The 9,815-nt window shown below is 39.5% G+C and overlaps 1 pseudogene; it reads right to left on the bottom strand.

Moving 5' to 3' along the window:
• Window positions 1–8,108: 8,108 nt before the first annotated feature.
• LOC107143531 lies at window positions 8,109–9,000 on the bottom strand (annotated as a pseudogene).
• Between the last annotated feature and the right edge of the window lie 815 nt (window positions 9,001–9,815).

A 9,815-nucleotide genomic window follows, 5' to 3' on the forward strand; every position in this document is an offset into this window, starting at 1 on the left:
AGTTAAGGCCTTTGAAGAACAAAAATCATTGACAAATCTCATTATACTCATCACAATAGTTTATCATCCAGTTGGGGCACTTCTGAGAATTAATGGGGGTATGACTAAAAATATGCCACTCAGCTAGGTGTGGTGGTGCATGCCTGTAATCCCCATCACTCAAAGCCTGAGACAGAAGGATTGCAAGTTCAAGGGCAGCCTCAGCAATTTAGCAAGGCCCTAAGCAACTTAATGTGACCCTGTCTCAAAATTAAAAATAGAAAGGGCTGGAGATGTAGCTCATAGGTAAAGTCTCTTCGTGCTAAATCCCCAATATCCCTCCTCTTGCACCCACCCCTGCCTGGATACTAGAATTATCACAGAGAAAGCAAGACATAGGTCTAACTTTAAGATCATTAAGTCTGCTTCTGGTTTCATTGAAGGTGAAGAAATTGGTTGTTTCTTCATATTTTTTAATGAATTTCCAGATTTCCTTTTTCTAAGCTAGTAGAATCTTCCAAATTGCCTAATTCTCAGCCAAAAACAAGTGTTCCATCTGTCCCACTGTAACTTTTTCTATAGAGGAGACTAGGTTAATGATTTGCTTTTTGTCATTGAAACAGATCCTACTCTGTCCTGATATCACAGCGATCATTGTCATAGTTGACAAAATTTTGTGATAGACTATTGTATAATACACAGTGAATTATAAACTTTTTATACTACATAGTCAATTAATTTTATTCAGATAACATTCTTGAAAATTTATTTCTAAGTTGTGTTCTGCCTAGGAAGGAAGGAAATAAGAACTCTTTCATAGTTTTCAACATTATATCAAATATATACATTTAAACAAAATTTGCTTTCACTTTGAATAAGAATATATATATATATATAAATGCTCCTAACTTTCAGTTGATAAATCCGATGCCCAGAATGTTAAAAAATAACTATGTCAAGATTGCCTAAGTATGTAAGAGGAAGAATTATGATGAGGTTGCAATTGCTGATTGCAGATCACTGGAAACAATGGTATAAAACAAAATGGTACAGCCATTTTTAAGGAGAATGTGCCAGTTTCTTATAAAACTAAACATACTCTTTTAAGATCCAGCAACTGGGGCCTGGGGCTGTGGCTCAGTGGTAGAGCACTCGCCCGGCATGAGTTGAGGTACTGGGTTTGATCCTCAGCACCACATAAAAATAAAATAAAGGTATTGTGTCCACCGACAACTAACAAAATACATATATATATATATATATATATATATATATATATATATTCAGCTACTGTACTCCTTGGTATTTTACACAAATGAATTGAAAACTTGAATGAATTGAAAAACCTACACAAATATTTACTGTGTCTTTATCCAACATTGTCAAAATTTAGAGGCAATTGAAATGATCTTCAGTAAATGAATGGATAAATAAACCATGATATATCCTATGGAATATCATTTAGCACTAAAAATGACCTATCAAGCCACAAGTAGACCTGGAACAACCTTAAATGCATATTACTAAGGGAAAGATGCCAATTGGAAAAGGGAACATACTACATGATTCCAACTATGTGACATTTTGGAAGAGCCCAAATTATAAAGATATTAGAAAGCTCAGAGCCAGGTGTGCAATCTCAGCTCCTTGGGAGGATCAGTAGCTGCCAAGGGTTAGTGGAAAGTGGGGTAAATAAATAGGAAGAGCTCAGGGAATTTCTAGAGTAGTGAAACTATTCTGTATGCTGTAGCAGTGGATTTATAGCATTATGCATTGGTCAAAACTCTCAGAACTATACAATGTGAGGACTGAGTCATAATGGAAACTATGGACTGAAGTTACTTTTAATGTGTTGATATTGGTTTCTGAATTGTAACCAATGTCTCACTTTAATGCAAGGTGCTAATAATAGAAGATACGGGGAAAAGGGGAACAAGAGATGGAAAATGTGCTTTCCACTAGATTTTTGGTAAATCTATATTCATCTAAATATACATATATTTAAATTGTAATATATAAGTGCTTATTAAATATATATATGTTTATTTATATTTATATTAAATATGTAAACAGATATATATTTATATGACAATGACATTCCACTCCTGAAATTCTCTTGATATAACAGCATTCTAGAAGGACAACTTCATCACTCACAGCCACATAGATAAAAGGAAATTCCAAAATGGTAGTTTGCCGCAGTCTCTCTGGGCACAAAGCCTTGTAGGTTCAAACAGCAACTCTTTATTCCCGAACTCTCACCGGCACTCTACCCACACTACCCGGGAACAAACTCCCTCAACCGGGCTCCGCACGCCAATTCTCCCCAAACCCCGCAGAACTCAACAGGAACTCCTAAGTAGCGGCTGCCCGAGGCAGCAGGATCTGCCCGAGGCAGCAGGATCTGCCCTAATCCTGGAGCCGCCCTAATCCCAGAGCAGGGTCACCTTTCAACCATTCCCTCTAGCAAAATGCCAGGCGTCATTCCGACTAAACTGTGGCTCTCAACAGTAGTTGAAAAGGCTATGGAATTGCCTGGGCATTACTGGCAGAAAAACATGAATGGAAAAGTAAAAAAGCATCCCAATGCTAACACACAACAGGGTAGGAGAAGGAAGAATAGAAGTTCATTGGATTAGACAAAGGGGAATGAAGGGAAGGGAGGGGAGATGAGAATAGGAAAGACAGTAGAATGAATTGGACATGACTTTCTTATGTTCATATATAAACATACAACCAGTGTAACTCCTCACCATGCAAGAATAGGAAGTTGTACCTCATATATGTACATGTCAAAATACATTTACTGTCTTGTATAATTTAAAAGAACAAATAAAAAGACTAAAAAAATAAAGAAAAAAAGAAAAGCATCCCAAGATAATAATTATGTTAAAAAAAACTGTAAAATAACACAAATGGGCTATGGCAAATTGATAGTGATAATTGCTATTATGTTACCGGGTTAATGAGTGGCTTCCCTGTGGTTCCCACTGTTCTAACTCCCTGGGGGCAACTCAGTGAGAGCCACAAAGCCCAGTGGCCTGGGGCTACTTACATGCAACCAAAGCGATTGCCCTTGAAGTTTGGGCTTATTCAAAAGGTACAGACTGGAAACATAGCAATCACCAGAGGTGCTTACAGTTAAAATGCAGAGCATAGGTCAAGAGTCTACTTGCACACTCAGCCACCCAGCAAGCATGATTTATTAATTCCTTTTAAGAGGTCCTCACTGGAGATGCACATAGGGTCAATTGAAACCTCTGGTCTTTAAGAACTCCCAATCTTGTCTCCCTGGGACCAGAGGTCTCCCAAGCTGTGACATTTCTCATGATGCAGAGGTAGGCTAACCACAGAAGGGGCTGGAACAGCACTGAAAGTCCTCCAGCAACCTTGAGCATATGGTCCCCAGGTTCCCTTCCACAACACAGTTCCTGGACAGCAGGAGCCAGTTCCCCACCCCTCAAACCTGCCCAGTACAGAGTTCACTTAGACTGACCTTTGGGGTCAAAGAATTCCTTTCTGACTGTCCCCTGTCTCACCCCAGAAGCAACAAGCATTTCAGATAAAGGATCTATGGTTCACAGGGCAAGTGGACTCATTTCTGAAAGTTTCCACTTTGTGAATGAAATGGTATTGACAGCTTGGAGGACCAAGAACAGGGGACAATGTAATTATCTCTGAATGTATCTAAACAATGCAAGTTAGATTCGCAAGCATTTGATTAAAAAGAGGAGGGAAGTTACTGGAAAATATTGAGATGGTTACTGCCATCCCTTTATTTATCTAATTACTTATTCATTTTTATTAATTGACCATGTTTACTTGGTTAATGACTTTTTTTCATTTCTCATGCTGCCTTTTGGTTTTATTTTGGTTTGTGTGAAAACAGCCATAGTAGGCTTTCAGATGTTCATTTACAGATTCAGAGCCTATAAAATGATGTTTTTTCCACATAAGAAAAGGAAGAGGGAAGGAAGGAACAGGTCAAGCTCCTATTGCAGAGGGTCATTTTATCTGATGAAGACCCCATAGGGCAGGGAACAGAGAGGCACAGCAGGCTTAATATAGAGGAGCTCCACAAGAAGAAGAGCACCTTAAACTCTGGGTTTGTTCTTTTAAGAACTTGCTCAACAGGAGAAGCCTCAACCAGAGTGTTGTCCAGGAGCCAAAGCTCAGGGCTGGGAGCACCTTATGTGGTCTGGCTCCAGAATCCTTGCTACCACCCACCAGGGACCAGGAAAGCCAGCCCAGGAGAATGCTGAGCACAACTTTCACACCTGCTCATCCCCATCTTCCAGCTGCAAACCACCATGTGCCTCTAGACCAAAGCACAACACCAGGGCAAGGGCCAGAACTCTGCTCTACAAGGGAAAGCCTGACTAGGAACTTAGGGAAACCCATGGCAGGTGAATCAGATCCTGTGACCCTTTCGATCCTTAGTCACAAAACAGCAAATACTCTTTTTCCCCACCCACCTTTACCCCTACAGCCCCAGGGCTCAGGGGAGAAAACCCTACCTGTGAATAAAAGGAGCTCAGAATCTTCTCTGGATCTCTCTCAGAGTCCACTGAAGAGGTTAGCATATGTTACTGGGAGCCAGGACAGCTGCATAACTCTCCTGTGAAACAGGATCTCATTGGTTTGGGGGGTCTTTTGTGATGCCTCATCAATGCATGAGATGACCTGTCTACAGGTAACAGAAGGCTAAGAAATGTCAGGTGAAACCTGGTACATGTAGATATGATTTTCAACTTTTTAATGTTGTTTTAGTGGATGCCTGGCTAATTGGGAATCAAGATCTTAACAGATGAAAGCCCAAAGAAGGTAAGTGACTTGTCTAAGAACACACATCTGTAAACAAACCTGGAAACAGAACTCAGGGATTCATACGCTCTTTCCCCATAACCACACATCCTTGCTTAGAACAAAAAGAGCAAACAAAGTAAAATAAAATTAAACAAAGGCTAGGGATGTAGCTCTGTGGTAAAAGGGTTGCCTCGCAGGTATGAGGCCCTGGGTTCAATTCCCAGCAAATATAATAATAATAATAATAATAATAATAATAATAATAATAAAATTTAAAAATTAAAATAAATTTATGTTGAATTGCAAAATAATAGGAAAGAAGACTAAAATCCAGAAGCAATACTTTCCTGGCCAATCAGGGGTACTTTGTGGTTTCAGCTAAGAGTTCTGAGCTGGGGATGTATTGGGAATTGTCTCATTTCCCAACCCAGCACACAGTAGGACAACTAACAATGCATTCTAGTAATCAATCCTGGTGACACTGAGTAAGCCCTAATATTCAGAGTCTAACAGATTGAAGGGACTTCAAGTCCATTGTGCAGATGAGAAACATAAGGTACAGGGAGAGAAAATGACCTTCCCAGAAACACCCAGCTGGCCAGGGGCACAGCTGAGGCTGGATCCATCACTCACTCTTCATCAGTGTGGGATTCCCAGGGCACAGGACACATCCCAAGGGTAAGGATAGAGATATGTCTAATATGTCAAAACTTACACATGTGAAGGGATGTGGAAGTATAATGAACGGGAAAGCAGAGGAAAACTTTCTTTGGTCCAAATCAAAGGTGGTATATCTGCCCAATGTAATAAAACAAAGTAGCAGCTAAAAAGAAAGAGGTGGCTAATGTGGATTACATTCTGATGGACTGCTGAGTGATAAGGGGTAACTTGTAGAATACTCTACAAACAGTCCTCTGTGTGTGCAAAAGTAAATGCATTAAAGAAGTCTGCAAAGATGTGCTCTAAAATGATAACAAATGTCAAAAACTAAGCAGAGGTAATGAGGATGCAAGGATTGAAGGCTGTGAGCTAAAAAAAAATTCAGCCTTATCTGGGAAGCTTTGTTTCCTCCAAGATGAATGTGTTTATTTAATATTTATGAAATAAAAGATTGACAAATTTTTTAAAAGAGAAAATAGAAGTAAAATTTTAATGATTCACAAATCTATTCATTTACCAGCTAAGCAACTACAGTGTGTCAGTCATGAAATAAGATCTCCCTGCTGATATGCTGTAGAGTTGTGGTTTGGACTTATGTGGTCTGGCTCCAGAAGGAATTGCAGTCAGGGAACAGAGTAGGGAGGGAGTGAAAGTTGGAGCATGGGATCAGTGCCTGAAATGGGTGCTGAAAGTAATGGAAGGGAGCCCTGTCTGGTGAATCCCAAAGTCCAGATCCCTTGAGACTGAGGATCCTGGACTTGGAGGACCTCATTCTGAGCTGAGAGGGAAGAGCAATGGCCTATGGCCTGACCTGGGGCTGGAAGAATCACAGAATGGAGAAAGAGAAAATGCTTCCAGGCAAACTAAATAATGGACTGAAGCTGGAGAGAGAAGAAGATAGTAAGATCACAGGGCTAATGAATGAGGGCTAAGCTCAGGAGTCACAGGTGGGAAGGGAACCAAATATGGTAGGGTTTTGGGGTGATGACTAAAGTGACTAAGGTGATGAGCAGAGAGGCTCCTCTGTATTTTCAGCTGTCTCAGAGTTTGCAGATTCCCTCTACCCCACTGATGCTGTCCACCAGTTTTCCTTGAAGAGTTTTTAGTCAAGAGTTATTGTCACAGTAAAGGAATCCCATGGCAAAGATGCCCACTCTTCTCATTCCTATTCAACACTAAAAAGAAAAAAAACACACAGAAAGTAATGAAACTGTTCTTCACAGATGAAATGATTTTCCAGGTAGAATGAACAACAACAACGAAATGCTGGGGGAGAAACTCAGTGGTAGAGCAACCCTGATTCAATCTCCAGTACTGGAAAAACAACAAGAACTTCTGCTTTAGGGATGATGCTACGAGGAAAATGAAGAAATGGCAAGGCACAGACTGCAAGAAAAGATTTACAAAATGTAGGTCTTTGTGCAGTATAAAGAAGTCAATAAGAAAACAACCCAAAAGATTGGAGCAAACACATTATCGAAGACATACTGATGGCCAATAAGACATTAAAATATGTTCAACATCATTACTCATTAGGAAAATACAAACTGGACCCTTAATGAGATACCACTACTCATTTATTAGACTACAATTTATTTATTTATTTTTCAAGATAAATTAAAGGATTTAATATTATCAAAACTTGAAAAAAATGGTCATTTGTAACATGCCATTATAATTAGAACAATCAGTTTGGGGGTTACTGATACAAGGAATTTCAATACCAAGCTTAAAGCTTCCTTAAAACATAAAAATTGAGACAGTGACTTAATGCAAACATAACTACATCTGAGAAAGATACTCTTCTTGTGAATGTTAATACTCAGCTAAATATAATCACTGTCACTGTGACTTGAGCCAGACTTTTAAATCTAGATTAAGCCAACCAGGAGGAAGGCTTCCAATGGAGGAAGGAGTGAGACTCAAAGTTGGGATATCTTGAAATTCCAGGGACAATGAAGAGACCTGTTTTGGGGGAGCAGAGTTACATATCAGAACAACAGGAAAATATTTTAAAAATTATATGTTTCAAAGCATATGCGTCAGCACCTCATGGTGAGTTGAAACTTCTTTAACAGTCTGAAAACTGCATATAAATAAGAATTGAGAGCCAAGACACAACTTAGTCTTGCTGGAATGCAAGAGTATGGCTTTGCATTTTGTTCAGGGTCTCTACTAAATTGTAGGGACTTCAGAAATAATAGTCTCTTTTTAAAAAGAAATTAATTATTTATAATAAATGATTTTAGTTAAGAGATTTGACCAGGTAAAAGCTCATGAGCAGTACACTGGCTTTCAGGTTTTACCTCTCAAATATTCCTGAGAAAATGGTAAGAAAAAGGCAGCTTTCCTCACTTTCTAAAAACTCTTTTTCAGATGTTTTTCAGACTTTTATAGATTAAATACATAGGCAATATTGCAGTTAACAGACACTGAGGGACTGCTTCCCACTTAAACCAAACGGGAAGAAAACTTAGAACTATTTGCTATAAACCGCAAGGAAAATGAAGCTCAAAACTGAATTTGCTAACCAGAGGATGAAGTGTATGACCCACTTGAAGTTCCCGTTACATCATGAGTGCAATTCAGTTTGGGGAAAATAGTTTAATATATCTCTCAGAAAAAAAAATTGTTTATACTTTGCATCACAAACAAAACAGTGGTTATGATGTCCAACGCCATCAAGCAACTTACATTCTGTACCATACTGCTGAAAGCGAATCCAAGGCAGGGCGAACGTCCAGGATGGTGAATTGCTAGTCCTTCTTGACTTCGCCACCATCGTAATAATCTATCATGTATCAAACTTCCATGCCACAAAGGTTGATGATCCAATCGTGCCTGTCGAAAGGCAGCGCATACCCCATCCAGGAATGAATTCTTGTTCTTGGTGAATATTGTTTTGCTTTCCCTCCAAATCGGATCATGGATGGACCACAAGGGCACTCCGCAGCATGAAGAGCTTCCCACTTCAAAATCTCCTTCCAGACCTGTTCATTGTTCTGATTGTGAATTTTAATGATATTATACATATCTTGCTGACTAATATCCTCATCCTTCCACTTCCACCCTTTCCTTAACATTGCATTCCAGAACATCTGTTTGGAAGGATAAACCCACTTTTTCTCTGAATCTGCTCGTGGAATGAATGACTCCTCTCTTCCCGTGGACAATGCAGAGAGCTGATCTGGAGCTGGTGTTTGATTAGGTGGCGGCATCAGATTTGAAGGATCCAGGTTCTCCTTATTCTTAGCAGCAGCACCTGTAACAGGATACTCCACACACTCATATGCAAGATCTTGGTGAGCAGGCACAGAGTATGTTTTGCTTTCACAGGATGGACCAGAGGGTTCTGCATTCATTGGACAGCCTTTCATTTTCCCTTCATGCATTGGGCATCCTGAAGTCAGTGATGCTGTCTGATGATCTGAAGCATTTGAGGTCTGAACTGGAACAGCAGGAGTAGAGGCTGACAAACCCATGGTTGGAATCAGTGTTGACTCCAAACAATTTTAAATTTCCAGCTGCTACTGTCCCCGCCTTCCTCTCACTGGGTCACCGATGTCGCCCCACAGGTTACAATTAAAAAAAAACAACAACAACAAATGACAGTGTCAAATGTTGGTGAGGATGTGGAGCAACTGGAATTCTCATACATTGCCGGTAGAAATTAGAAATGGTACAGTTGTTTTTGAAGACAAATTTGATAATTTCCTATAAAGTTCTACACATAGTTACCTTATGACTCGCAATGCCACTCCTAAGAATTTACCTAATAGAAATAAAAACTTATGTTCATGTGCCTGACACCAATGTTTGTAGCAGTTTTATTTATAACTTCCCAAAACTACCTGGGCACAGTGACCCACGCCTGTAGTCTCAGCAACTTGGGAGGCTGATGCAGGAGTATTGCAAATTCAAAGGTACTTCCGCAACTTAGGGAGGCCCTAAGCACTTTAGACCCTGTCTAAAAAAAAATTCAAAAATAAAAATTTAAGGGGATCACTGGGGGTGGGGGGTGTTCTGGGAATGTAGCTCATTGGTTAAGTACCCATGGGTTCAATCCCTGGTACCAAAAAGCAAAACAAACAAGCAGAAAATGTTGCCAAAAACTTGATAGAATATAAAATCCTTAAATTGGTATGTGTAGAAATAATCTGTAGGGCATCTCGTACAATACTGCACAACAATAAAAGGAACTAAACTACCGATATGAGCAACAACATGGATGAATCTCAAACGCATTGTGGTAAATGAATGAAAAAGGCCACGACTCAATTTATATGTGACTCTGGAAATAGAAAAATCCAAAAAATATAGGGAGAGAAATTAACAACAAAAGATCATGAAAGGATTTTCTAGGGTAATGT

The sequence above is a fragment of the Marmota marmota genome, unplaced genomic scaffold (assembly GCF_001458135.2).
Source record: "Marmota marmota marmota unplaced genomic scaffold, marMar, whole genome shotgun sequence".
In the NCBI taxonomy this organism is placed as follows: Eukaryota; Metazoa; Chordata; class Mammalia; order Rodentia; family Sciuridae; genus Marmota; species Marmota marmota.